The sequence below is a fragment of the Magnolia sinica genome, chromosome 13 (assembly GCF_029962835.1).
Source record: "Magnolia sinica isolate HGM2019 chromosome 13, MsV1, whole genome shotgun sequence".
In the NCBI taxonomy this organism is placed as follows: domain Eukaryota; kingdom Viridiplantae; phylum Streptophyta; class Magnoliopsida; order Magnoliales; family Magnoliaceae; genus Magnolia; species Magnolia sinica.
The window spans coordinates 8,444,744-8,459,341 of record NC_080585.1 but is presented as its reverse complement, the minus strand read 5'-3'; positions in this window follow the sequence as shown (position 1 = coordinate 8,459,341).

Sequence of the window (14,598 nt, the reverse complement as noted above, 5' to 3'; positions counted from 1 at the left end):
AGATCCTCAGGTACGTTTCAATGAACGGTTTGGATCAATGGAAGATGACCTAGATTGAAAGACTTAAAGCCCCCGACGTACCGTATTGTAGTGCGTGGGGATGCATTCGAGCAACAGTCATGTAAATATGGAATTAGTAGATGCTTAGTGTTGTGGGGACAGCCTATTAGTGAGAAGTGAGATTGGTTGGTGGGGAAAACGGATTGGCTACTCCCCGAGGGCTGGTGGTCGGTGATCTGTGGGCCCCACCATGATGTATGTGTTTCATCATGACGTCCATCTACTTTAATAGATCATTTTATGGTATGAAAGAAAAATTGAGGTATATCTCATTCTCAAGAGGACCACATTACAGGAAACAGTGTTGAATGAATGTTGACCACTAAAAACTTTTCGGGGGCATAAAAGTTTTGGATCAATTTGATATTTATTTTTGCCCTTCATTTGGGTCTTTATGACCTAATTAACAGATTGGATGTCAAATAATCACTTCAGTGGGCCTTAGGAGGATTTTAATGGTGGATATCCAATCGTTATTCTTTTCCTGTGGTGTGGTCCACGTAAGATTTATACCTCTATCATTTTTTTTATTAACCCTGAAATGACCTGTAAAACTGGATGAACGGAATGGATGAAAGACATACATCACGGTGGGGCCCACAGAGCACCGACTATCAGCCACGGGGCTGATGTCAGGGGGAGTAGCCAAACCGTCTCCGTCGGTGGGATTAATTGAAAAGAAGGGAGGTATTACGTGTCATTGAACGCCGTAATCTTGGACGCATATTGCCTGCGAAAGCTCCTTTGGCAGGAACTTCCTGCGATGGAAACCTAAGGGGCCCACCGCGATGTTTGGACTCTTGTGAGAAATGGACGCGGATTGCGTACTAACCCCGCCCGTCCCTAGCTCCGAACGGGCAGTTCTGTGGGTGGGCCCACCTTGATGTATCTGTACATCCAAACCGTTAGTCCCTTTTTTCATATTATTTTAAGGCATGAAAATAAAAATGAGGTAGATCCAACGATCAAATGAACCACACCATAGATGACTCTGGCATTATGCATTTTAATGCAACCAAGCTTATTATCTGGTGTGGTCTACTTTAGCGTTGGATATGCCTCATTTTGTGTTTTATCCCTTAAAATAATCTTTGAAAAGGGACTGACGGTTTGGATGTATAGATACATCACGGTGGGCCCGCCAACAGAACTGCCCGTTCAGAGCTAGGGACGGGCGGGGGCAGTAAGCGATCCGCGTCCGTCCGATAGATTTCTCGCGACGCGGATATCCCGCGGAAGGCTTTCGCTGGAAGTTTCCGCGCTGGAAAACTGGGTGGAGCCAAACGATGATATTTTTAAGAAATCCACCCCGTATATCCGTTTTCTAAGCTCATTTTATGACTTGAGATCAAAACGCAGAAGGATCCAAGTCTCAAGTAGGGTGCATTAGAGTAAAAGGTGGGTAGGAAAATTACAACCGTTGAAAACTTTCTAATGTAGAAAGTGAGGTTTACATTACATTCATACTGTTAATAACATCATTCCTACTTGGATGAACTGAAAACACAAATATTAGCTTGATTCAAAACTTATGTGGCCCATGAATATTTCAACCTTGTATGTTCAATACTCACATTCTAGGTTCACTTGAGTATTAGTTATGGTTTATTTTTAGCCTATTAACCTAAAAATATCTCAGAAAATGGATAGCCAGGATGGATTTTTCAAAAATATCACGTTAGGCCCCACCTAAATTTCTAGCACAGGATTTCGCAGAAGGTTCTTGCGCTGGAACCTTGGTGGGGTCCATCGTGATGTTTGTATGGAATCCAACAAGCCCATCCATTTTGTGAGCTCATATCAGGCTATGAGGCCAATATTGAACAGGATCTACAACTCATATCGACTGTACTAAAGGAACATGTGGTTAGAGAAATTCCCACGATTGAAACCTCACTGGGTTCTAAAGTGATGTTTACATGTCATCCATACCGTTAATAACATCATTCCTACTGGGATGAAATGAAAAAACAAATATTAGAATGAATCAAAACTTCTTTGGCCCAGGAATGTTTCAACTGTCAAAAATTCAATTCTTACAATTTCAGCCCATTTGAAAATTGGGTATGGCTCACTTTTGGCGTCATGTCTTAAAATGAATTCACAAAACGGATAGCCAAGAGGATTTCTCAAAATCATCACAGTGGCCCCACCTGAGTTCTCAGTGCAGGAACTTCAAGATCCGCGTCCAAATCCATCTTGTCTGTCCATTTTTCCGGATCATGCTAGACATTTCCGGAAACGGATTGGCTACTCCCCGCCACCCGCCCCGTGGCCGATGGTGGGTGCCCTGTGGGCCCTAACATGATGTATTTGTTTCATCTATTTCATTCATCCACTTTTAAATATCATTTTAGGGATTTATGCCAAAACTGAGATGGATATAAATCTTAGGTACAACACGCCACAGGAAACAATAGTGATTGGATATCGACCATTAAAATCGTCCTAAAGCCCATTGTACTGTTTATTTGACATCCAATCTGTTGATTAGGTCATGAAGGACCAGATGAAGGAAAAAATAAATATCGATCCAAAACTTTTATGCCCCAAAAAGGTTTTTCAATGGTATACGCTCATTCAATACTGTTTTTTGTAATATGGTCAGATTGAGAATGGGATATACCTAATTTTTGGTCTCATACAATAAAATGATCCGTCAAGATAGATGGACGGTATGGATGAAACACATACATCATGGTGGGGCCCACAGATCACCGACCATCAGCCATTGGCTGGTGGCAGGGGGGGTAGCCAATCCGTTTCCAACATTTCCTACCCACTCAAACGTCACAGTGGACTCAGGGAGGTTTCAACTGTAGACATTTCTTTACCTACTTTTTCCTTGTCGTGCGGTCCACTCAACGACCTCATATTGGAGCCCAAGTCCTAACATGATCCAGAAAAACGGACGGACGGGGTGGATTTCTCACAAACATCACCGTGGACCCCACTTAGCTTCTCGGCGCAGGAAGTTCGGCGCGTCTCCGTAATCCGGTACTGTCCAAAGCGAAGGCGGCTTCGGTGGATCCCTGACTGTGGAGCCCACGGTTATGTACGTGCTTTACATCCGCACCGTCCATCCGTTTTGAAAGCTTATTTCAGTCAATCGTCTCAAAAACGAAGCGGATCTAAAATCTCAGGTGGACCACTAAAAGAAACAATGGTGAATGAATACCCACCATTAAAAACTTCTTGGGGACTACCGGAATATTTATTTTTCATCATTTCTTGATAAGCTGACAAAGAGCTGGATGAAATATCAGCTTCACCCAAAACTTTTGTGGCCGACAGGAAGTTTTTAACGGTCAATCACCACTGTTTCCAGTGGTGTGGTCCACCTGAGATTTGGATCTGCTTCATTTTTTTTAATAATACCTAAAATGAGCTGTCAAAACTGACGGACGGGGTGGATGTAAGGCATATACATTAAGGTGGGCCCCACGGTCAGGGATCCACACTCGGATCAACCAATCACGACCGTCAAATACTGGAACAAAAGGTCGGAATTTTTAAAGCCAAAAGTCCTCTAATCATGACAATTATGATAATCTGATCCCTGTATTTTTAGATCCATGACCCCCTCCAGTGGGGCAACCTGATGAACGGTCCTGAGCTCGTCCAAGTGTCCGATCATCAGGTACAAGATTTAATGAAAATAGGCGGGCGTGGTTTGACTTGCGCGTTCTTTCTTCGGACTGTCGTGATTCAACAAGGGGAACTCATGCGAGGGGAGCAAACACGTGTTAGAGATCTCGGCGGATGGCACACGTTTTGTAGATCTAGGCCACTCACCAGTGGTGCATGGGTCTAACAGGGACGTTGAATCTGGATCATTGGATTTTTTTTTTTCTAACAGCCGATGTTTCTCATAGACCTGCTTGATGAAGACCAAAGCTGTTTTCATCCGCGGATTTTTATTTTTTATTTTTTAAACACGCACACACACACTCACGCTGTAGTGGGCTTTCACCAGCTATGGATACTCGAACCCTTGACCGCGTGTAAAAACTCCAAAGAGTCTACCACCCGAGAAACAGCAGGGATCCAAATTTCATGATATTTGTTGCAACCAATTTCATGATATTTGTTGCAAACAAAGTCACCCAAAATAAGGCGGCCTTTGGGTGGGCATCAGATTCACGATGTTGACTATTCCTCTGCCTTAGTCTACGATGCAGTTCACGTGCCCATCTTGATGTAGGGCTAGCATCCAATCCATCCATAAGGTGTGCCCTTCGTGTCTACGCCACGTTAAAAAAATCAGCACACTAAGAAACTACCGTGGGTCACACCAAATGAGCGGTTGGGATGGAGACGCCCACCATTAAAACGTTGCAGGTTGTATGGGTGGGCCACCGTGTTTTTGTACATCGCAAAAGATCTAATCTTATTTGCACCCGAATAGGTTAGGTGGACACATAAACAAAAAAGGCCATTTGAGAACTCAGAGGTTGACCTACCATTTTAGATGTTTTAGGATATTTTTATATGGTATGGCCAACTGAAGTTTTTTATTAACTTCTGAATTTGGGATTAGTCAAAGAAAACAAGAGAGGAATCACATGATACATGCATTAAAAGGTTCTACACTTGAGCCTCATTTGACTAAGCCCAAGTCTAAAGTGTGAGTGAAGAGAATAGAAAGGGAGCGGATTAGGTGTGGCCGGCGGCTTTACACAAGACGGTGCAGCCCTTACTGTGGGGCCCACCTTGATGTATGTATTTTACACCGACACTTTCCATTTATTTTTTCAGATCATTTTAAGGCATGATCCCAAAAATGAAGAATATACAAATGTAGGTCACAAAAGTTTTGTGGCTAGTTATCAATGGGTTGGATGTTAAACCAACATTATGGCAGGCCCTGGAAAGATTTTAATGGTGCAGCATTCAATCACCACTGTTTCCTACAATATAGTTTACTTGAGATTTGGATTTACTTCATTTTTTTAGCCCACACGAACGGTTAGATTTAGAATACATATATCAAGATAGGGCCCATGATAAGGGTTGCACCCATTTGAGATCTATATCTAGACCCATGTCGGTACACAGTCCATGTTAGCCACCCCCGCTAGGGATCGATACCAAGACCTTAAGTGTTAAAACGAGGTATGTCCACTTAGTCAGTCTGCCAGTTGAGATATAGTTCTCGGTTTGATCTATATCTACCTCACTTTTAGGCTCATGAGATAAAATGTTTTAGCAAAACAAATTGGCAGCATTGATTTATAATACATACATCAAGGTTGCCTACTCTAAGGGCTGCACGATCTAGGATGAGGTTAGGGCCGGACGTGGATTGCGTCCTACCCTCCACGGTAATCCATCCGAGTGGGGCTCTGTGGGCCCCACCTCGATGTAAATGTTTTATCCACGCGGTTCATCACTTTTCACATATCAATTTAAGGCATGGTCAAAAAAATGAAGCAGGTCCACAGCTCCAGTGGACCACACCAAAGGAAGCTTCAGTGATAATGACACTCACCGTTGAAACCTTTCAAAGGGCCACCGTGACGTTGTTTTACCATCCAACTTATTCATAAGGTCATGCAAACGTGGATGAAATGAAAACACAAATATCAGCTTGATCCGAAATTTCTCCAGCTCCCAATAAGTTTTTAATGGTGAACGTTCAATCCCCACTTTGTGGTCCACTTAATCCCTGGACCTGCCTCATTTTTTGGTTAATTCCTTAAAATGATCTGATAAAAACTGTGAACGGCATGGATAAAATACTTACATCACGGTGGGCCCCACAGAGGACGCAATCCGTCTCCATTAGGGCCACACCTAATCGGCCGGGAATAGAGGAGATGGAGTCACACAACTCCGTACCGTCGACGTAGTCTCGACAGTTGATGTGACTCCACACCGAGGCCTCAATGTTACCGATTAATTAATTGATGCGTAGGATATTTTATAACCATAGCTTTCCAAGAGCATATCACGGCGGCAGAATAACCTTATTCTACAACGTTGGAGAGGACGTAAGTTCCTCTACAAGTTATAAGTAAAATAAACATATTCTCTAAGTGCCTACTCTAGAAGCAATGCACTTATAATCAAAGAGTTATTCACCTGTGTGTAAAATTCATTTGCTTGCTTGCTGACATTGCTCATCGTTTGGCACTATGGAATTTGCTTGTTGACATTGCTTAGGGCCTGCTTGATTTTCCATGATACATGTAAATCATGGTAAATAAGTAATTATTATTTTTAATCTAGTTTGAAAAGGTGAGAGTAATTCCACATCGAAAAAGCGATACAAAAATGTTGACTTAAATATGTGGAACCCGTTGTAATATATATGATATATCCACACTGTCCATCTATTTTATAGAACATTTTAGGGGCATTAGACAAAAAATGAGGTTGATCCGTTGAAAGTTATTTCTTTAACTAGGCCCACATTGAGATTTTTTCATCATCTAACTTGTTCATAGGGTCACATGGACATGGATAATGGGAAAACACAAATATCAGCTTTCGTCAAAACTTTTAAAGGCCCCAAAAAGCTTTTAATGGTAGGTGTTCGATTCCGGTTGTTTCCTATGGTGTGGTCCACTTGAGCTTTGGATCTACCTTATTTTTTTGCTTATACCCTAAATTCAGCTAGCATAACAAATGAGCAGTGTGGATACGTCACATACATACATTACGATGGGCCCCACATTGATTTTGTAAATTTCTCCAAGTTTTAAAAAAGTAAGTTGTCACATCTACATTAGGAAAGATGTGATAATTACCTAAGTAAATAATTATTACCCATTTACATGGTAATTACAGTTGAGCCCAAAAATCAAACAAGCCCTTATCGTTTAGCATCATGGAATTGAGGGAGATTTCAATTGTCTTGGTATATTTTGCATTTGGTCCGGTGCAATTTCATCCTGCATTTGGAGAGGATGGGAAAGGCTGGGATTAGGTGGGATGGAATCCCATTTAGTCCCATGGAATTACATTTGGTCCGATGTAGGATTTTTGTGGATTTTGAAATTCACTACACATGTGGGCCCCACATTGATGCATGTGCTTATCCATGCCGTCCATCCATGTACGGCATTTACACGTGATATTCTGGTTATATATGTGTACAAGTGAACTACATATGTTGTGAATTTGGTCGGTTGATTACAATTCAATGGTCCACCAAATATGAATTTACTTAATCCGGTGTTTTCCCACAACAAAAATTTTATCCCAAACATGGAATTGGATGCCTACAATATCATACTATTTTGTGCAATAATGATGTTAATCACATCTACTACCATTTAATTGCATGGACCAAATACACCCTAAAGTAATTGAAGGATTCAAATCACTTTAAAGGAGTTTGAAATATAAGGTGAAAGTTTGAATTACATCTAAAATTCTTCAAAGAGTAGCACATGTAACATGTGTGTCACTAATTTATTAATACCACGATATTTTATAACCATAGCTTTCCATGAGCATATCACAGTGGCCGAACAAGCTTATATTATTCTACAACGTTGGAGAGGACGTACGTTCCTCTACAAGTTACAGAAAAATAATGATACTCTGTAAGTGCGTACTCTATAAGCAATGCACTCATAATCAAAGGGATATTTACCTGTGTAAAATTCATTTGCTTGTTGACAATGCTTATCGTTTGGCACCATGGAATTGATGGGGATTTCAATTGTCTTGGTATATTTAGCACCATAAAGTAACTGGAGGTTTCAAATCACTTAAAAGGAGTTTCAAATATAAGGCGAAAGTTTGAATTACATCTAAAATCCTTCTAAGATTTGTATATGTAACGTGTGTCACTAAGCTATTAATATATCCAAAACAATCATATTATCAATTGCATTGCTATAGTTACTTTATTACGATGATATGTGTTGTCCAGACATTGACCATGTAAATCAATGGTTGAAAATCGTTGGTTAGTCACTCTAATGTGATCTTGTGCTTGTGGTTCATCCGAGACTTGGAATTTCATCACTTTCAGGCAAAGTATATATTTCAACGAGCTTATTACAACTATTGTGTCAAACATTACATACTTACACTAATTAGAAATATTAAAGTTGATTTAGTAATTAAACTTAAACCCCATATAAATATACTATGCATAGTTACTTTTGAATCTAGAGCCATAGGTGAATTTCAAATTCACGCTCCCAAACAAGCGCATCTTATCTGAAGCCAATATGCATCACTTGATGGCAAGTGTTACACTCATAAATGGTACAGCCGCCTAGGCTTTATGAAAAAGCCATTATAAGGGCCATAGGGGGGTTATATGACCCTATATGGGTGGAGGATGATAAGGAAACCCCTAAATCGATTTACAAACCTTGTGTGGGGCCTACCATTTTGTGTATATTACATCCAACATGTATGTTAAGTGAGTCCCGCATTAATGGAACGCTCCAAAAATCTAGCTAATCCAAATAATCCATACCAAAGAAAATAATTTGCAACCAAAAACCTTTAGGTTTACGTGGCGGCCGACATCATAGTTGAATTGGTACGATCTTTTGTGGGTGTTCAACTTTTAAATTTGAACCAACTATATAAGAATTCTATTAGGTGGGCCTTATAGGATCATTGGTTTGAATCTAATCATTAGATTATTTGAATTGAGTATACTGATGTGCTCCACGGGATTATTGGTTTGAATCTAATTATTGGATTATTTAAATTCAGCATGCAGGTAGGCTCCATGAGAATTGTGATCAATATAGATAGGTATGTGCTTAGACTATGCCACCTACGCATAGTGTTTGGATACACATGAACTTTAGAGACTACAATTCTCATCCACTATATATACATCTCCTTGCCTAAAAACCTTAGTCTTAGTCAGGGAATGGCTTTCCATTCAAGTACATAAATTAAGATAAAGTTAATATTATCTCTATATTGATGCATAGTGCAATCTTTTATTCTGCAATTAAGTTTAATATTATCACTGCCATTTATAGCAGCATTGAGCCAAAAAAAAAAAAAAACAACTTAAAAGAAGAGAAGGGAGATGCTATCGATGGTTGCGCTCTTCCTCGACCAACACCCGTACTGGCATCCATGAAAGCCTGTCACATGCATTGCCGAACCTTGATGGACTGCTCCTTTCAATTCTCTTTCAAAATCTCATGTAGCCTCACAGTCGCTCATCACTATATATAGCACAGGCGATCAAGCCACATCTCTTGTGAGATGTTAGAATGGCTTAAAAAAGAATCCTTCACTCTCTAGACTGTTCTTACTTAACTCTCCAATCTCAAGTTCCCTAAGACCAGAGAATATAATATGTACTAGCCGAATGACCCAATAATATCAATGTAATACTAATATGTTTCAAGTAAACAACACATGTTCAACTCGAACCCATGGTCATCTAGATCAACAGCTGAGATCTGCCCAATTATATCCACATGGCCAATTGATTCAAACGTACATACGTTTTTCAGGGCACTAACTCCAACATGTAGGGCTGGTGACGGTGTCAAAATCCATGCATGTCGGGTAGTACAGATGAGTGGATTGGCATTGAGGATGGGTGTGGCTAAAAATTTTCAGTTGAAATGGGTTCTTGACAAGACCAAGGAAGTCTGTCAAACAAAGATAGTGGTAGCCAAGGGTGGGTGATGGTGGCGTGCAATGAGATTAGTAACAAACATGATTTTAAATAGCTGAAGAGTGTTGTTGAAGATGAACAGCTTCGATCAGCGCCACATTTTACCCTGATACATTGCTATAGAGAATGCCAAGAATACATGAAAGTAGAAGATATATACAGATATGTAGAGATCTTAATGTTCTATATATGAGAAATGCTCACACACAGCTAGTTAAACGGTTCAAATTGGTCCAATTAATTGTGCATTAAATAATAAAAACACCTCTTTTTGTCCACATGTAATGCTTCCTCATGAAAGGCTATGTGACATCAAGTCTTATATAGGTAGAAAGGAAATGCATATCATAGTTTCAATCCATTCATTAAATAAGACCTACTAATTAAATTTTATTTGTCAAAAACTAGTAAATGATGTTTATCATTAGAGTCATGCATGCAAGTTGAATTTAAACTATTGAAATAGATTTCTAACAACACACATTTTTTTAAATAGAAGAATATCGTACTATTAATTATAGAGAAATAATATTTTATATCTTTCACATGTTTATAAGGGAATCTACGTTATTAATGGACCAAATTTGTTGCCCATGTGATGCATCACCCAAATACATCAAATGTACAACTTCTCTAATTATTCCATTTACTTTGAAAACAAACCTCCTCCTCCTCCCTCTCTCTTCGTTTAGGGCCTATTTGATTTTTCAATGCAAGTGTAAATACCCAGTAAATGGGTGATTAAGACACTTTCACCCGTTTGGAAAAATTTAAGAATTCCTACCTTGAAACCGGTTCAAAAGTGCTAGTTAAAATTTTTGGACCTCACGATGATGTATATGACATATATGCTCCGTCCATCAGTTTTGCCATAACATTTTGAGACATGGGCCAAAAATTTATGTAGATCCAACACTCAAGTGGCCCACACCAAAAGAAACAGTGGCCCGTAGAAGTTTTTAACGATAAGTGTATGATTCACTTTTTTTGTAGCGTGGTCCACTAGAGCTTTGGATATGCCTCATTTTTTAAAGTTCATGTCATAAATTCAGCTGGCATAATAGATGAACAGTGTAGATAAGCAACATGCATCACGGTGGGACCCACAATTATTTTGTGGCTTTTTTGTTTTTTGGTAAGCAGTCAAATCAAATAAGTGAAGAGTGCAGTAAATAAGTAAGTAAATAATCATTACGCATTTACATTGCATTTACCAAAGAATTGGAAAATCAAACATACCCTCTCTCATTTATTAATGCCCACTCTCTCCTAATACAATTGGAAAATGATGCCAAATGTCCTTGGAAGCCTCTGCCTACAAAGGGAAGATAGGTAGGGCCCACCGTGATATATCTAATAGGTTAGCCCAACCACGAAGATCACCTGGTTCAAAAATTAGCCCATCTCCTCATTGTGCGGACCTCAAGAAACAATTTCTAACCATTGATAAATAGCAAATTACAAGTGTAGTTCAGAAGAAAAGTAGATGCTGCTGATTTTTTATTTTTGTTGAAGCCAATCTTCATGATAGAGTCAACCTATTAGACAGGTTGGATGTTGCACACGCATCAAAGTTTGAAGTCATCTGCTCGGTGGACTGCAATTTAGGAGGTGTTTGGATATCTTAAGTTAATTAAGATAAGCTACTTATACCTCAAGTAACTTATTTTGATTTCTAATCATTAAACTGAAGCGATTAAGAGGGTAAAGAAAAGATAAGCTACTTGTGCCTTAAGTCGGAAGTAGTTAATTAATTTCAAATAAATAAATAAAAGTTACGTTTAATTGATCATAAACCAAACGTACTTATTTATTGCTGTAAGTAGAAAAAGTAAATTATTCCGTGGTATCCATTTACAGTTGAATGAGGGGTTTGGAGAGTCGAGATTGGAAAACAGTCTCCCAACTAACGATGAGCTCTTTCATGAGCTAAAAGCGTGTGGCACGTGTAATAAGAAAGTTCTCGCACCATATCGGGAATTTATTGTGAGAATATGGAAATGAAAACGATATGTTTTAACCTTAATTGGTTTTGGATACTTCATCAGGTTGGGCCCCACCGTTGATGGGCAACAAAGAAAAATCATAAAAGTGAGTATAAATGATTGTAAAAAAGGTGGGACCGGTGAAATCCCATACTTTAAAAGCTTCCCAATTTTCCACCACATGCAAGCTGCCATTAGGTGGGCCACACCGTCATAATGATCTCGAACAAAAACTATGCCAGTCCATTTATTAAGTGGGCCCACATGTGCTTGCCGAACGTGGAACACCGGCTATTATTTTTTTTTTACTTCCATCGTTGTCATGAGCAGCGGCCTCTTGAAGCGCGGCAATGTTTGTGCGTGGATGTCGTTCTGAACACGTGGTACACATGAACGAGTTCGGAACCGTCAATCCCCTATTTAATGGTAGAGTATTTTACTAATCCAAAAATCAACATGTTTGGACGACTAGAGTCCTTTAACTGATGGTAACTATACTATTAAGTGAACTATAAAGTGAGGAGAGCACCATTTATTAAATGGTTAAGATAGTCGATCTTGCGCTCAATTTAATCAAACTGCACCGTTAAAATGATCGGGGGTTTAAATTATGTGTGTGTGTGAGTAGAATGTGCAGGTGTGCCCAAGCATGCTTGACTCAAGGGTTGATTGAATTGTTTGTATCTCATTCTATGAGGTGGACATATTAAAGATTGGGATCGGAGATCCAAAGTCCTTTTGACCATTAAAATTGTATTTGATTCAAACATTTAGTGAAAGTAAGCGAAGCTGATTCCTTTCAAAAGAGTTCTTTTTATCTTGTGATGATGGACGTGAGTATATGAACTTAAGAACTTGTTCTTTCATCAACATTTTAAGTCCAAAACATTTCTCAAATGGACAAACATACACTTTCAAATTAAAAAAGGTAAAATATTGCTGATTTTATTAGATTTTGTAAAATAATATTTATTGTAATCGACAACCCGTGAACCAACTAAATGAATAAACAAAATGAAAATGGAAGAATACCTGATACGCTTATTAGAGATAAATCGAAGTAGGTGTGATCAACCAAATCAAAACTTAGATAATCATGATCTACAATTTAAGGTTGCAAAAAGACTATCTCTACTCCTAAGATATTGTGGCCGGAGTTACTGGGCATTACATATAAACTAAGCTAATTTATACAAGAAAAAATAAAGAAAGATTAATAAAAAATAAGTTGATGTGTTTGACATAAGGCATCGTGCTCTTATTCAATTGATGCTTTTATTTATTCAATTGATGCTTTTATACATCGTTGAAGTAGTGAGATCCTTTGTTAGGATTTGCTTATTACTCCTGCATCATTTGCGCTCATATCGCTATTCTGGATATGAAAATCGCTTTTATTGCTAAGAACTAGCGACTTGGATTGGGAAAAGGACTCACTCTAGTTAGTTTCAAACTCTCTGGCTTCTTAGATCTTCATCCATCTTGGGGTGTCCATAGTCTATCATGGATCCGGTCAAGATCTGTTGAGATCCCTCTGATTAAGATAACTCAATCTAGGGCTGGGTCCAGATCAATCTTAACTGCTCAGTGTCAGAGACGACTTTCTGTTGAATAGATTTAGCTAGAGGTCACCAAGAAGTGTTGGATAGTTTAGATCAAACCTTCTCTGGCATTTTTACCATTCATAGCGATGTGATTTTGGATTATGAGAATGATGGATGGACAGGATCCATCACATCCTGACCCCCCAAGTTCTTTATCGAGATGTAACTCTAGAAGCATCTGGGTGCTACTTCTGTCTCTTCCTATCTCTAAATTGTCGGGTGGCCTAGATCTTGCCTTCTCATCTAGCTCTCACATTGTCTTTGTCCTAATCAATGAATTGCTCCTCCTTTCTCTTCCGATCTCCAAATTGTCGCGCAAACTGGATCTTGCCTTCTCATCCAGCTCTCCCATTGCCTTTGTCCCAATCAATGGACGGCTTGTGATTCTCTGATGAGAATTTATCCCCCAACTTAAGTTCAGACCCAAACTGGTTGGCTTGTATTCCTATTTTGGAAGGACGGTGAGAGATAGCATCACAGAGAATATCATCACCAGATTCATGATAGATCCATTGTTCTTTGACTGGTGTTTTATAAAGCGCGTCTTTTATAAGCATGCCCAATCCGTTCCCTCATAAATGGACACATTGTTGATCATGGCCACACGGCACCATTGAGTATGCTTCTTATGTATACCAAGCGCGTAGTGATCTTAAATGGCAGTTTCTCATTGTGCCAAGTCAAGGCGCCAAAAATGAATGCAAACAGTCCAATCAAAGAATATTTTGGTTAGAAGCCAATAAACGGCTTAGCCCACTGGATGCCTGGTTCGTATCATAGTACACCATACGGTGGACCCCTCATTCCATCTGAGACTTCTTATGGTGGACATTACCCTCCCCACCATCGCCCATTTGTTACCTTTGATGTGGCCCATCTGAGTAATGATTAGGCTGGATTTTGGGATCAGTCTAAAAGGCGGCACATCTCATGGACGGGTTGTTGGATGGCACTCACACATCATGGTGGGCCCACATAGCTCAAACATAAGTTCGAACGTGTGTGATCATTCCCCATTTAAACATGTGCGTGCACATAAGGTTGATGGATCTTAACCATCCATCTCGTGACCCACACCATGAACAGACCATATGATGCAACACTTCACAATCCTAATCCATTCACCTGGGGAGCCACACCAAAAAAATCCAAACTGACTGGAATTTGTAAGTAACAATCCACCCAATGCATTGAACATAAAAATGATTTTGGATGCACTTCTCAGAACAGGAAAATGATTTTGAATGTGAAATACCCAAAGACTTCTCATACAGAAAAAAGAAAATTCCATGGAAGTTTTTTTTTTTTTTTTTTTTCCATTTCCTTATAA